This window comes from Melopsittacus undulatus, chromosome 1 (genome assembly GCF_012275295.1).
Source record: "Melopsittacus undulatus isolate bMelUnd1 chromosome 1, bMelUnd1.mat.Z, whole genome shotgun sequence".
Taxonomy (NCBI): Eukaryota; Metazoa; Chordata; class Aves; order Psittaciformes; family Psittaculidae; genus Melopsittacus; species Melopsittacus undulatus.
Genome location: NC_047527.1, coordinates 90,616,971 through 90,633,278, shown reverse-complemented (window position 1 = coordinate 90,633,278; position 16,308 = coordinate 90,616,971). Strand labels below are relative to the sequence as shown.

Below are 16,308 nucleotides of genomic sequence, written 5' to 3'. Positions count from 1 at the left end.
AAACAAAAATAACCGCATCACCTAAATCTGAGACAAGATGACCTTCATTCAATATATCTCGTATTTTACAAAACAGTAGTATTTATAACATGTTGGTATCATATATAGTATAGTAGTTAACATTAGCATAATCATGAAAAATAATTGTTATTACCATTACAACATTGACATGTTGATTTTTAGTACTGACAGTGATGCTTGAAATATCTACTGTTTACAACATTTGTTCTAGTTAAAGAGATTTGGTGGAATTTGCTAATCAACTGCAACCACTTCCCACCCATAAAACTGATGCAAAGAAGGGAAAAAACAGTTAGTGGGATCCAAAGACAAACACTTTTACTTATAACTCTGTAAAGAGAAATCCCTCTCTCTCCATATGGTTTTTTCTTGGCTCTTAATCATCTTTTCATTGGCTTCCAGCTGGCTGTCTCACTATCATCTAGCAGTATCACTAGCAAGACTAACTTGTTATGCCAAAGTCAAGCACAGAAAGACAAGAGCTGCAAAGTAGCAAGATGCAGCAACCTTTACTAGGGGCAAACGCAGCATAAATGATGCATGGCAGGTCACTTCACTTGCCTCAGCAGAGCAACCACTGCTGCATTCCCAAAGCACAGCAGCAGGTCTCCGCTTGCACTTTTTAGTAGTGGGAATGAAAAACTACTACAATTGAAGCTACAGAGAAATTCTGCAGGCAGAAGTGTAATTACCTGAGTGGGAATTCTGGCAGAAAACCCAAACCTCTTTCTCTCTTTAAATAGAAAGAAATACTGTGCAGTCACCATGGAGAGATTACGTACAGCTTTTGGATCACATGCAGCACTGAAATACAACACACACACAAAAGAGCCAGCCATGGATCTGGTTTAGCGAAGCACAACCAACAGCCAATTCTCCATTGGCTACAGCCGCCCAGTCAGTATGACTCTCCTTCTTGCCATTTTTCCCTTCCACATCTTACAAATATTAAACTCTACGTCAAGTCTCAGCCTCCACATTAAAGATCAGCTCTGCAAGCTGTTTAGCCTATCTGGGAGGTACCTAGAACCTGACATGGAAGACCCAGAGATGAGAGCCCTGACAAATTCATCCCCTACCATCCAAGTAAGACTTCAAGTTGGGAATAGAAGAAAACCCCAGGGAAAGAAACATCATACAGTACCTGTCTGTGAAAGTCTACTTGGATTATCCAAGCAGCCAGTCTTTGAAGTGCAGCAGCTCTTGCATGGTCTGTACAGGCTTAAACTTCAGTTGCAGAATTTCTCAGTTTTGGTCCAAGACCTCTGGTTTCCAATCACCTTATGCAGCTAAACCCACCTCCATACTCCCTCCCTCTGCCCACTTTACAACCCAGCTCATTTTGTCTTCTGCCTCCAGCAGCCTCCGAACTCAGCCTCTGCTGTAGCCCCCATATCCTGGGGTGGATTTTCCCCCTCCACTCCAACACGTCTCTAGCAGTCACTCCCTCAGTTCTGCAGCAACACACCAGGGGAGAGTCACCAGAGCATAGGGAAGATGAGCACCCTTTTCCCCCTTCACACATGGTATGTGCTGGAGTTTTCCAGAGTCCTTTTGGCTTCAAAGTCTCCCCCAAATGGTTACTTGTGATCACTAATATTCAAGGCATCTACACTATAGCTGCCCAACTATTCATTTCTATTTTCAAAGAGAAATATTGCTGCTCAGAGCCCCTGAAAAATCCACCCTGATGCTTCCTATTGTTTGAAGTCAGTAGGAATATTGTCAGACTAAAAGTGTCAGAAATTTGCCTCTCTCCAAATCAGCCAAGCTTTGTTTTGTTAATAACTTCAGCCAGCCTCCAAGCCTCAGGAGAGTGTTTTTTATCTGTGTTCATGTCGAGCTGATGAGGCTATATGGGAATCTTTCACTTACCAACACCAACAAAGTGCTCCTGTGTATCAGGAATGCCATTCCACAGATAGTCTTTTTCTCACCTCTCTGCAGTAGCTCTCTAATCTAGCAGCATAAGTAAGAGATAGCTGATAAGGCTGTAGGCAGAGAGATGTCCTGTCTCCCATTCAATTTTCCTAATCATCCTGCAAGCCAAACAGCTTCAGACTTAGGAGTTTTGAAAACAACTCTCCTCATTTGAAAATATACATACATTTCCATTTCCTCTACAGAACACCACCAATATAGAAACAGCTGTTTCTGATTTTGCAGTGATTTTCCCCTGGCATGCACATCCCTGTGACTGGCTTTTATTTTCATTCTCACAAGACAAGGCAGAATGAGACCTGCACTTCTTTCCCCTTCCCACCATTACTAGCCTTCTAATAGCTCCTTTTTTTTTCCTCCAGTTTCAATGTTATGCTTCACATACACTCTGTTCTCTGGGCTTTCTTAATGGGAAATACCCTATATTTGTATTTATGAAGTATTCTCCTCTATTTTTCAAACATCTTGGTGCCTTGACTGTAGCGAAACTTTATAATTGATGAAAAGCTGCTAAAATGAGAGGAAGATTTTTCTCTAGTCAATCAGCATCAGCATGAGAGCAGTCTGCTCATGAAAGCCTGTAGCTCAGATTGTCCAAAACATATTGTTCACCATGTCAGTTTAATCATGTGCGTAAGATATTAAAATACTAGGCTCTAATGTACAAATCCTGTTGAGATCCATGAAGGTTCTTTTCATAAGAACGAACAAGGGCCAATTTCATGCCATTTGTTACATCCTGTGTACTCTTATTTCTTCACACTATCACTTGTCTTTCTTTTTATGTGCCAGTAATTGGTTTGTAAAGCATAAATCATAAAGCTTACCTGGGTTTTGATTATGCTACAGCCTATGGCTTTATATTTAATAAATTTTTCTTACTTTGATAACTGACACCGAGTTTCCATTTTATCACCTTATCTGCATTTGAAGGAATAAAAATCCTTTTTTGCAAGGATTAAAATTTCACCTCTTACAATCAAGTTTTAGAACTGCACCATCACAGCAAGTGTTTAATCAGAAATGCGAACAAGCAGCTCAGCCTGTACATCATGTTCTGCCATACATCAAGAAGCAATCACATTTCAGCATTATCACATACAACCTGCAAACATCTGCTAAAGAGAAAAAAAAATAGAACAGCAACAACAACCACCAACCCACACAGTGGAAGGTTATTTGACTTGCATTCTGTGTGAATTCAAACTGGACACAAAAATCAGGTCCCTGTCAATTACAGGTGAAAAACAGAACATTTCACAGAGGACACTTGTTTCTCAAGAGACAGTAGATGCACATTTGAGAGTTCCTTGCAGCTCCCGGATATGAGTGCAGGCAGGTACAGTCATATACATGACTTTTGAGCTGGATAGCGGTGCTAGCTACAACTTGGAAGCCATGCAGTAACCTTAAGACAATGTTTTGCACAGCCAAATAAGGCACCCTGAAGCAGGGAAGACCACTTTCATCTCACTGCCATGCAAATGAGTTTCTGCAGCTTTCCAACCAGAACAGCTGAGGGTTTGGGCTGGAGACAAGAGGAACACATAGGGCTGCCTGCAACCACCCATCCAGACTAATCTCTGAGGCAGCAGTCACTTTGCCTCAGTGTTGGGGTTCATTTGATTCTGAAAGTCCCACCAGCCTTACTATGCAAAAGACCGATTTATTTCTTCTAGCAGCTGATGATCTCAGCACAAGTGATCCAAGACTTGATCTTCAACTGACAGCACTGCCTTAACATTTCTCTGCCCTCTTTTATAACAACCTCCTGGAAGTGTAAATCACAGCTGTTTATTTCTTCTTTTAGATTTCCTACAGAGATCTTCTAGGGATGTAAACGGACTCAAACAGTAATCAAGACATTGTACAATGATCTCAAAGGATGCTTAAAAGATTTTTCCCTAGTTACAGACTATCCCTGACTCCTGATGACATGTCCTCCCATATAAAAGCTTGCCTTGCTTCTTGGAATTCCAGATTCATGGCTCGTCTCTTCTAATAGCTAATGGTGCTGACGAATACTTAAGAAATCTAACCAGAGACTGAAATGTGGATTTTACGTGACAGTATCTTGTTAATAAAAAAATAATAACAATTAAAAAAAAAGGAAGGAAAAGGCTGGAGGTTCACAAACACCCCAAATGACCTGTGCAGATTTGCTCCTCTTAAACAAACATCCCAGCTGTGCAAAAGAAATACATTCCCTCTCAAACTCAGAGGAGGGTGCTTGGACAGAGACAGTGACATCTGTATGCCAAGACATATGAAGAAAACCTTCTGTGATGTTATTTATTGTAGCAACAGGCCCTTGTAACAGTTAAGACTCTATGGTGATAACAGATAACCAAGTTTCCAAGGAAGAGGCTATGGTATTTCCACTCCCTGGACTTGCAGCAAGGAGAAACAGATGGTCACAATTTCACCATAGGCTGCAATATTTCTAATGAGGTTGCAGTCATACAGCTGTCTTCTGAGGAGCTACATAACAACCAGGAAACCAAAAGCCAGATACTGACTTCTTCCCAACAGACACTGTTTATTAAGAGATGTCCTAGCACAAGTGTACAATACCATACAAAATCATAGAATAGTTAGGGTTGGAAAGGACCTTAAGATCATCTAGTTCCAACCCACCTGCCATGGGCAGGGACACCTCACACTAAACCATATCACCCAAGGCTCTGTCCAACCTGGCCTTGAACACTGCCAGGGATGGAGCATTCACAACTTCCTTGGGAAACCCATTCCAGTGCCTCACCACCGACACAGTAAAGAACTTCTTTGTTATATCCAGTGTAAACTTCCCCTGTTTAAGTCTGAACTCATTACCCCTTGTCCAGTCACTACAGTCCCTAATGAATAGTCCCTCCCCAGCATCCCTATAGGCCCCCTTCAGATACTGGAAGGCTGCTATGAGGTCTTCACGCAGCCATCTCTTCTCCAGGCTGAACAGCCCCAACTTTCTCAGCCTGTCTTCATATGGGAGGTGCTCCAGTCCCCTGATCATCCTGTGGCCCTCCTCTGGACTTGTTCCAACAGTACCATGTCCTTTTTATGTTGAGGACACCAGAACTGCACACAATACTCCAAGGGAGGTCTCACGAGAGCAGAGTAGAGGGGCAGGATCACCTCCTTTGACCTGCTGGTCATGCTCCTCTTGATGCAGCCCAGAATACAGTTGGCTTTCTGTGCTGTGAGTGCACACTGAAGCTGGCTCATGTTCATTTTCTCATTGACCAACACCCCCAAGTCCTTCTCTGCAGGGCTGCTCTGAATCTCTTCTTTGCCCAACCTGTAGCTGTGCCTGGGATTGCTCCAACCCAGGTGCAGGACCTTGCACTTGTCATGGTTAAACTTCATGAGGTTGGCATCAGCCCACCTCACAAGTGTGTCAAGGTCCCTCTGAATGGCATTCCTTCCCTCCAGCGTATCAGCAGAACCACACAGCTTGGTGTCATCAGCAAACTTGCTGAGGGCACACTCAATCCCACTTTCCATGTCACTGACAAAGATGTTGAACAAGACCGGTCCCAACACCGATCCCTGAGGGACCCCACTCATTACTGGTCTCCAGCTGGACATTGAGCTACTGACCACAACTCTTTGAGTGTGACCATCCAGCCAGTTCTTTATCCACTGAGTGGTCCCCCTATCAAATTGATGTTTCTCCAATTTAGAGACAAGGATGTCATGTGGGACAGTGTCGAACGCTTTGCACAAATCCAGGTAGATGACATCCACTGCTCTACCCGCAGCCATCAGTTCCGTAGCCCCATCATAGAAGGCCACCAAATTGGTCAGGCAGGATTTCCCCTTAGTGAAGCCATGCTGGCTGTCACCAAACACCTTCTTGTTCTTCATGTGCCCTAGCATGCCTTCCAGGAGAATCTGCTCCAAGATTTTGCTAGGCACAGAGGTAAGACTGACTGGTCTCATATGCATACAGAGAAACGGTTTTGGTGTTAACAGCAGCTCGGACTCTGTCAGGCAGCTCTTTAAGAGAAGGGCTACCATTCACCTTAATACAACCCTTATGCCACAGGGGAAGCAGATTCACCATTTTGGCCACATGCTTGATGGGCTCTTACAGAACCTGAAAAGTTGCTTTTCACAGCCTTTCCCACTTGCCTCATTAAAGAGGCAATTAGAAGCACTCACCAATGATGAATTACAACACTTCAGCCATGTGGGGTTTACCTCAAAAAGCTATTATGAGGCAGTGGGCTTGTATATATGCAAATATTATAAGATACATGTGCACAGCCACTTTGTGAAGTTTGCAGAGCTGTATTTAGGCTTGAGCCAACTCAGACACAAGAGACAAGAATACATCTAGGCTCTAGTCATGCCTTCTTTGGAGGTTTAAAGTTATTGTTTAGAAGGTGCATACCTTACCAAGAACCAGTTTAAGGCTCAGTTTTAAATTTCTAACCAACAATCCACATACAGAAAGCACTTAACGTACTGAAACAATACTCCAATATTCAACTGGGTTATAGACACATTTAGGCTTAAGGTCACTGCTTCCTTTCCAAAATGTTCCAAGAGATCTTTCCTCACCATCAATATCCACCTGTGACAGAACACTTTTGTCTTCCACTTCACTCTGAACCTGCTAGTTTTATTCTAGATACCACCTCAAATGTTTAGAAGATCAAGGAGCTTCTAATTTTTTTATTCATTTTCTTGTAGATTAAAAATGACAGCATTGGTGGAACAGAGACTGTCTCAACACAGGATGCGGAAGCTTGGCCAACAGGCACTTCAAAGGACAGAGCCAGACTTGAAGACCAGACCAGTGAGGGAGACTACCCTGAGGAACTGCCAGAGAGATTTACATCATCTCAGAAAAGCAAAAGCACAGGTAAACAATAGTTGAAGTTCATATCAGCTCCACAAATGGAGACCTATGAGGAAATAATCTGGCAAGTCTATTGCTACAAACAACACATCCAGAAACAGTCATACTGCAGCAGCACAAGGACTGAGCTCTTACCACTGGTTTAAAGCCATGTAATAGTAGCAGACAGTATTTCCTAGCTGATGATTATGTTCTGCAGCATGACTCAACCCTACCAGAACAGGCATCAGGGTAGATACTTTTCTTGGCAGATGCCTGGAGCAGACCAAGAGAACAAACTCAGCTTTGCCCCCAGGAGCAGCCCTCCCTAAGTGAGATTACAGTACACTGGGAGGATACAGTGCCCACGCGAGTGCTTTCAGTCTCATGTTACAAGTCAGTTTTTACAACAAAACAGTCAATACAGTGCCCCTGACTAGCATCGGGAACAGTAAATAAATACCATGTTTCTCCTTAATTTTGCAACCAAAAGTTGCAGGGCCAATTATCATATAGAGAAAACCATAAAAACTCCAGAAATCATCATGATGATAAGCAAAGGTCTGCTAAGATTTTTTTTTTCCCTTTAGGAACTAGCAGACACTTAAACCCAAACTTCTCTGCCTTAGGATACTGCTGTAGTAAGTATCCTAATGGAAAAGCGGCACTGTCTTTGGAGCATTTAAACCCTCTAATTTTGTAGTTTAACTCTTGTATTTTTCAAGTGCTAGGAACAGCTTACATTTCACAAACACACTAAATGAAAAATTTACAGTGCTTGTTTACTCTTTGTAATAAACAAGGGTTGTAATAAAATATTTCAAATTAAACACAAAAACAATAATTACTCATGTTTGCTATTCATTAAAGAGGACTTAACTCCCAATGCCACAGAAGGACATGATGAAAGGATTTCATTTCATATTGAGCAGTTATTTACTTGCTCTGAAATGGTGTTTCATCTAATTTCAAGCTCCTTTTCCTCCCACTTGTTAAAAGGATAACTTTGCAGGAGATTTCTAAACAGAAGTTTTTGAAATCATGCTTCAATCTTCTGTTTCAAGAGAAAAACAAACTCCATACCATATCAAGATATTGCAAATAAATTTTTCTGCTGGATTAATAGACTAGGAAACCAATACAAATTCACATCACTTGTCAATGTTGCCCACTCATCACGCTTTTATTTTCTTTTTTCCAAGCTATGTTTTGCTGTATACTGGCTACTGACATTTAAGTCTTCTGACTGACAGCTGAAGCCCAGTGTGTTTTGAGCAACTGCCTCAGTTATTTTAGGACAGGTATGGAGTCAGCTTCAAGGTAGTAGATCTCATGTATTTTGTTTTACAACTAAAATATAAGCCAACATAGTCATATTCACTCTGCTTACAAAGACTGGCAGATGTCAAATAACTGCAATTTTGATTTGGTCCAAGCATTCTTTATACAAAAGCTCTAACTTCTGTCAATATAGGTTGGGCAGATGGTAGAACTGTCAACTGAGGGTTGAAAAGCCTGATGGGTCTTGGCAATAAAGTTGTTCTTTGTTTATTCATGTCTAATATGTGGAAACTAAACAGGAACTCAGAAGGGCTATCAAAATAATTTGATTTTTAGTCTCAAACACTGTTTATAAATATATAATTGTTTTATCTGCCAGGGCCTAGCTAGCTAGGATGGTGTAGGGCCAGTTCTGTGCACACTGTGCCTCACCTAAAAAATCCACCGCGCAGGCTCAAAGTGTTTACTCTACCTGCAAAGCCCCGTAGTGACAGGTGAGGGACGATACCACAGGTGACAAGGTGCACTGGAAGCTGCAGATCCAACCTTGCATGAGGGCAGTTCAGGATAGTGGTTGCTTAAGATTGACCCAGGAGATGACAGTCCTGTTCAGAAACATCCTGAATGCCCAAACAGCCTTTTTTCCAACTAGATTTGCCTATCCCACATTGCCCTTAGTCATCATGCTTGTAGCAAACGTGAGTAAAGCCCTTCCCAAAACTTTGTTCATGAAGGAAAGCCATCAATCAATCAATTAAGTGTTGGAATGCTTATGGTCAGATGCAAATATAGTAATGCTGCTATAACAAAAATCATAAACCACAAAAGCATATGAAAGTTTGGGTTCATGTAACAGAATGATCACAGTGATCTTTACAAGATGGCCCTTTAGTAGCTTGTGCTATCCCATCCCAGCCTGGCTTTCTCTGACAAGATCACAGAACCCTTGAGAACTTGAACTGTAAAGAGCTCCCTACATAGAGCTTCCACATCCTCTGTAGACACATCTTAAAAAATTGGCTTCACAGGCCTTCAGCATATGCTTCCTTATTTCATGAATATGCCCCTCTGGGTGCAATAGACTAGAGTGAGAAACTGAACTAGGTGCCTGCACCACTTTTCAAGCCACTAAAAAGCTTACTGCAAATTTTAAGCAGTGAAGAGAGCCTTGAGCAAGCCTTTTCCACTAGACATTCTCAGTGTGTAACCTCTTAAATAAAAACTCCGGCATTGGAAACACATCACAAAGTTTTGTTTGAATGCCAGGTGCTCTACAAGTTTTAAGGTTTTCATCTTTTAAAGAGGCATTGCTCATCAGTGAGTTCATCAGTAAATCATGGCCCTTACAGGAAACAGAGAGGCAGAAATCATCATTCTTGAGGATCTGAGGATGCAGGGAATAATCAAGACCCAAAGTACCACTGCCAGGACTGAAGAAGTGTAAGAAAACAAGATAAATGTCACTATATGGGACAGGACCCCTGTTACAGCTCTGACCCTGCTGTGAGCATCCAAGGATATCCCCTCTAAGTCTACAAGCACGCTGTCACACAGAGAACTGTGTTATGGGGATGCTAATACAAAAGAAGCTGGCAGCAGTTTTCAGCTATTTACAGCTCCTGGGCTTGTTTCAAATGGGGACAAAGAAGGCAGCAACAGTACTAGAAACTTGCTCTTTTAAAAGCTCACTGGAAGTTGCATGCCACAAAACTTCGAAACAAGCCCATGAAACAAGAAGAAATACTGTTGTTAGCTTATAATTACACTTAAAACCTAAGACCTCAGAAATCCTAAGTATTCATGTTTCTGAGAAATCTACAATTCACATTTATTCTCAGACTAAAAAAAATTACAAAATGGATTTAAAAAAAATTACAGAACTAGTATTTGAGAAAGAAGCTACTCTCCATCTGCTTTTAATTCTGAATGATAACCTGAGGTTCAGTTTGTCTTCTAAACTCAAGGTTATTCTTTTGTTATGAAGCATTGTGTTATGATTTGATGTCTCTTCCAGATAGGACTTTGAGGGAGGAAGAAGGTCTGCAGGGAGTATGTAAGAAGTTCAACACGTTTATGGATGTGTTGTCCAAAGCATGATCACTGCTTGAACACAAGAACAACACAAGCATAAACCAAGGATAATTTTTGATAGCTTTGTCACTTGAGACAAGCCATTCACACATCTCTAACCTCAGCCACCTACATTACTGAAGCTCAAACAAAAAATTTGTATGAAGGGCTAAACAAGCAAGTGCCACCTTACAGTCAGGCCACTGGTGCTGCATAATACATTTACAGCACTTTGGAAAATGGGGATTGAGGGTCTCTGTGTACAGCTTTTCCACAGCTTTAATTTACTTCCCTCTGACAGATTTTTGATATCTGAGAGGATTATCTCCTTCGTGGCTAAATTTAGGTAACATACTGCAGGCAGGGTTTTGTATCTTTCCCCCTTCATAAGACAGGCAAGTATCTGTTCTTTTTTTTCCTCCTGTATTAAAAAGCTGTCTGGTATTAAATTACACATACTCTTTTATTGACAGAAACTCAGTCTGTGCTATTTCTCCTTGGAGAATTTCCATCTTCCCAGTACAAGGAAGGCACTTATTTTTTTCCTCTTTTTAAAATCAGTACAGCTTTTAAAAATGAACTTCAAACTTTTCACTAACAAAGCCAACTTTTACAAGTGGTATTTTACATTTGAGCTGGGCCTGCTGCTGGGTAACCTACAAGTGAAAACTTAAATCTGTCACTAGCTGTTAACTATTAGCTCTCCCTTAGTAGCAATAGAAAACTTGGCCTGTGCTACCTCCTATAAGAATAGTTTATTTCATTAGGGCTCAAATCCAGAAGATTACCTATGAATAGAGAGACTAAACTGAACACAGACACAGTAGAAAAGACATATCACCCAGACATATTCCAAATTATAACATGCAGCTCTGGATTTTGGGCATTAACACATGGGTAAATTCACATCTGAAATTTTGGAACTGACCAGGAATAGGCAGGAATAGCTTTATTCTAAACTCTGGTCTAGTACTAACTTCAGCGAAGAAATGAGCTCACAGATGTCACATCACCAGGAAAGACAAGTACAACCAAGTTTGAGATTATTTTTACAATCATATTTGAGACAGAGAAATCCTCACAAGAGCTTTCCTTCCATGTGCGTAGTTCTGCTCCATGTAAGTATCTACATCCCTTAAGCCTTGACAGCATTACCTGTCTTTTCTGGATTTCCTGCCATTGCCAACACTGTGAAACGGCTATGCTGGAGGCCTTTAGTCTTCTGACCATCTCTCACTTTCTACTGAAAAAGGGGACTCCTAGCAGTACATGTTAAGATACCTTGTTATACCTGCTTCTAAGTGTTAACTGCCTTAAAGAAGCAGTACTTTTCAGAGCAACATTTTATAATTCTAGTATAACAAAGCTAAGGAGGAGTGATACATGCCACAGGATAAACCATCCTCTCCAATTTTTACAGTGGCCCTTACTAAAAATGTCAGCAAAGCCAGAACTTCTACCTAAGATTACACAGAATCATGGAGGATCTCAAGTTGGAAGGGACCTATAAGGATCATCAAGTCCAGCTCCCTGCTCCTCACAGGCCTACCTAAAACTAAACCACATGACTAAAAGCATCATTCAGATGCTCCTTGAACTCTGACAGGCTTGGTGCAATGACCATTTCCCTGGGGAGCCTGTTCCAGTGACTGATATCTCAGTGAAGAATCGTTTCCAAATGTCCAAAGAATCATCACTGATGTTAAATATGAAAGTGTTTAATCCTCACCCCTCAAGAGTTACATTGAGCTCTTGAGGATGCTTATTTAATTAATAAACACCCCAACTCCCAAGAAGCAGCAGGAGTTGAATTATACTGCAAACTTTAGTTCACTAGTGAACCAGCAGCTATAGGGTGTCAGGTACCTATTTTCAAAGCCTAGCTTTAAAGGCATGGGTATGTGTGCAAGGGCAAGCAGTAGTTTTAAACTGTCTATGGGAATTTTATCCACTTCTGAGTTATCATTTACAAGTGATGCACACAGATTATTATTTTAGCATTTCTACTGCTGTTGAGTTTCAGTGTGGGTTCGTTAAAGCTATGAGGACTCTTGACCTCCAAAAACCATTTAGCTCAAACGTAAGTTCTTTTCTTGGCTCATACAGACAAAAAACAACCTGGAAAGCAACCTGTTCACTGAATATCCTCTTCAGTTTGGACATATTGGGATGAATCTTCCATTAATCTCTTCTTATGCAGTCCACAGTTTATCTTGGATAAGGAATGACATGCTCAGTATGCAATACCTCTGCACTTTGGGCTTTCACTAGAATTACCTTTGCATTAGATAGAGGAGTTTTTCTTTCTTTTTCCCCTATTGAAAAAGTCTTTTGTTTCATTTTGATGATGACTGAACATTGCTTTGTTCAGATTTTTGTGTGTCATCTACATTCAAAACGTCTCCTTTGTATATCAGTTTTCTTCTTACTGATTCATGCTCCACCTTCATCTCACTATATGAGTCATCTTCTATACTATTTGCAGCACTTAACACTTCTGGCAGCGAGGCCTGACTTGTAGAGTTATTTATGGCAATAAAAGTCTGGAGAGGAGATAACTCAGGAAACTTGTAACAGGATAGTGATTATTTCAACCCTAGGTCCTTGGTGTGGGTTTATCACTGCTAAAACAGCTTATCAGATGGAAACCGGAAGTATTCAGCCTCCTGGCTGATCACCACATCTTTCCAGAACTAAGTTCTACCCTCAGCAGCAGAGCTCTAGGACTGGGCTGCTAACGTGTATGCAGCAGAGGCCAGCAGTATTATGATTACAAAGCCCTAACAAAACCATTCTTAAATCTCTTCAGTAGTAAAAGTCACTTCCCTAAATACAGCTTCATTACCAAATCCCCACATCTGCTGGGTGCACAGCAATATTGCAAGCATATAGACACATCTCTCAGAACAGGAGGATTCTCAGTGAAGCCAATGCTCACTCACAGAAAGCACTCAGGCTGTTAGCACTTCATTTCTAGGCTTTCATTGGTACAGTCCATCACCTCCAAGTATTAAAAAAAAAAAAAGGCAGAAGGCAATCAGCAAAGTGCCACCCCAACATCAAAATATACTTTGCTGAAAGCTTTTAATATCTGTACAGAGAGATGTCTGGAAAAGACACTGAAGAAACCACCAGCTAGGCTGGGAAAAAATCTATTTAGAAACAATGAAGTGGGTGATTCTACAATGAAGGACATGAAAATTCTGCTGAAAGCAAAATAAAAAAATCCAGGTCATTAGTTCTGCTGTGTATTATCCACCATTCACTTTATCACCAAACCCCTCTATATTTTTATAAATCAAGCTAATTCAGGCAGTTAATAAACAACCTGCTACCAAAACCTAATTAGTGACAACACAGTGGGTCCTACGTTCATCTTCAAGATGTTGGGGGTACAGGTTTACTTTTGCTGAAATTATTCTAAACATACGCATGAGAGACAATTTCTGGATAAGTCTTGTTTCTTCTATAACAGAAGATGCATCTTCCACAGATGCCAGTGTAAATTGACTAAATTCAGTGCTGACTGGAATAACATCCTAATCATGTTTGGGTAGAAAGACAGAAAGAACTGCTGCATGTGTTTGACACATACCCACTTTCCTCATTACACAGCATCACTGTTTTTGTTGTTTTCTTCTAGGTTAGGGAAGAGGAATTGAAGAAAATGCCACAAGACATCACATATTTTTCCAGTAGCTGCCCACCAAACTACAGGGAAACAGACTGAAACTGACCACCCAAGATTTGAAAGTCAAGGAAATATACACATCCCCCTCAGCCCTCACCTTTACATGGTAAGCCAGGGGTACTGGTGAAGGAAATAACTGCAGTAGAAGCCACAAACAATTATACTGAGAACTCTGTCATCATGTCTGATAACTTACAGCTGCATTGATGAAAGAATTTGGATCTAAGCTGTCTTGCAAAAATGAAGAACTCCTCTGCTCCCTGCAGCTGTTGTTATTTATAAGTGATTTATCATGAGGCACAGCTGAGTCTCACTGCTACCTATCTCACCTGGAAAAATGGTATCAAGCCTTAATTACTGTACATAAATTGAAAGTAAAAGAAAAAACAAAAAGAGTCAGGAAGAAGTAAATTAGTAACTAGCCAGTCACTAAGTTCAAGCACATACAAGTTACCATGATTCTATCAGATTTATTATTATTATTAGATTTAGCTCACTTTTTGAATAGCTCCATGAAAATATTCCCTTCCCCTAGGGAGCAGGGAACAGGGGGGTTGGAAAGACACATGGGAAGACCAAAACAAAGAGTGCATAAAGGAGAAAGCTGTGACCATCAGGGCTTTGCACCAGTAGAGCACAATGAGACCCTAAGACTAACCGTGCAAAGCAAGTGGCAAAGAGGTGACAGCTTCATGTAATTAGGTAACAACAGGCCCCAAGAACATCTATTTCATAAGTATTGAGCATAAAAAGGAAGGCTAGAAGAAGTACTGAAATTACAGTGGAGAAAACAGCTAATGGGCTGAGATATACAAAGCACAGAGGAATTTTCTACAAGGAAGGAGATAGCGGCTTCTACTGCAGAGTGATGTGTTTGGCCAGTCTTTTGATTTTGGAATCCCCAAAGCCCTACCTCCAGTGCACACACAACCTTTACTACAACCAGCTCTTCAACAGCCAAAGCAATTGTGCCATTCACACTCTTCCTGCTACTGGCCCTGCCACCCCCTTCTGGTCCATCCCTAAACACATCCATCACCACTTCCATTTGGACTACTGTTTCTACCCACCACCCACCCTCATCAATCCAATACCACACTCACCTCTGGTCCTACCCTGGCTATTTATTTCCTTATCTCCAGCTACAGGTGACATATTCTTCCTTTTCATCTTCCAAGCCAAGTAAACTCAGCGACAGCATAGGAGCACTATTCTTTTAAATCACAGACCAAATACTACAAAACAGATGAAAAAGGAGCCCGTATTTTTACAATCTCATGGTAACTCTCCCTATCACTTCAGGAAAAGCTTTCCTGTTTTTTCTTATTTTGCCAGACTTGTACTAAATCACTAAGGGGAGGAGCAAGAGCTCATCTCATTTCCTGAACAGCTGGGATCCCACCTGAGGAGCTAAATAAGACAGCCCACCAGGAAGAGCCTCTTCTAGACCAGCTCCAGACCTAGCCAGACCAGCAGGTTTTGTGGGAAGAAAAAAAAAACAAACAGGGAAAAGATTAAAATAAAATAAAATATATGAAATTTATACACCTTACTCAGCTAATTCAAAATTATCCACAATCTGATATATATGAGAAGTAAGAGATATGAGGGTATATTCTCACACCCAGGCTATTCACTAATTTTGGCCTGTTAGGTACTCCAAGCTAAGGCTAGCTGACAAGGCTTGGAATACAAACTGAGGGGTGTGTATGCATACAGACTGTTCCAACAAGTTAGAGTAATTGGTCACTCCTTGCAGTGAAGTCACTCAAGAACTAATAGCCTCCCAGTATCTTCCCACAGTTTCAGAAGGACAAAGAAGTCAGAAGTCTGCAGCAAATGCCATTTCTTCCGCTATTTCCTGGGTGAGGAATTTAGCTCCCTGAACAACAAAGCCCAGTGAGATCCTGTGATACACAAAGAAGCACAGCATCAGGCAAGGTGCCTTTTTGCAATATGAGCACTTATGTGCTTTCTTCTGTCTGGCTCATCAGTGTCTCAGATGTAATTGTTAGTCTCTCAAATCAACTATGCAGCAAAGATACCCTGAAAAAAAGCAAGAAACGAGGGCCTTTGCAAATGTCATTACTAATTGCAGTCTACTTAGAAAAACTTCCTAGAATGAAAGATTTGAGATGAAGCTGTGGCACTGTGTAGTTCAAATTCTGAGCTGAGAACTGATGCTGTCTACCTTGTCAGCTCCACCCTGGGGGGACACAACCTTGTTTCAGAAATGAAACACTTAATTCTTCCTCCTGAGAAAATCTGAGAGTTTAAGCCCAGAGCAGGTACTTTTCCATGTCCACCTCAGGGGTAGGGTGGGTACGAAAGGGAGGTAGCCCGGTATAGGCTTTGTGAAGGGATTGTTATGTTGTCTGGCTGACCCTGTTAGACCAGCAGGAGTAGCATTCTGAGTCTTTCTAGGATGCCTGTTGGAAGAGACTGAACACTGTGTATAAGC

The 16,308-nt window shown here is 41.2% G+C and overlaps 1 pseudogene; it reads left to right on the top strand.

Annotated features, from left to right (window-relative positions):
* The first annotated feature begins 1,056 nt into the window (after positions 1-1,056).
* LOC101879662 (uncharacterized) lies at positions 1,057-14,073 on the top strand (annotated as a pseudogene).
* The last annotated feature ends 2,235 nt before the right edge of the window (positions 14,074-16,308 follow it).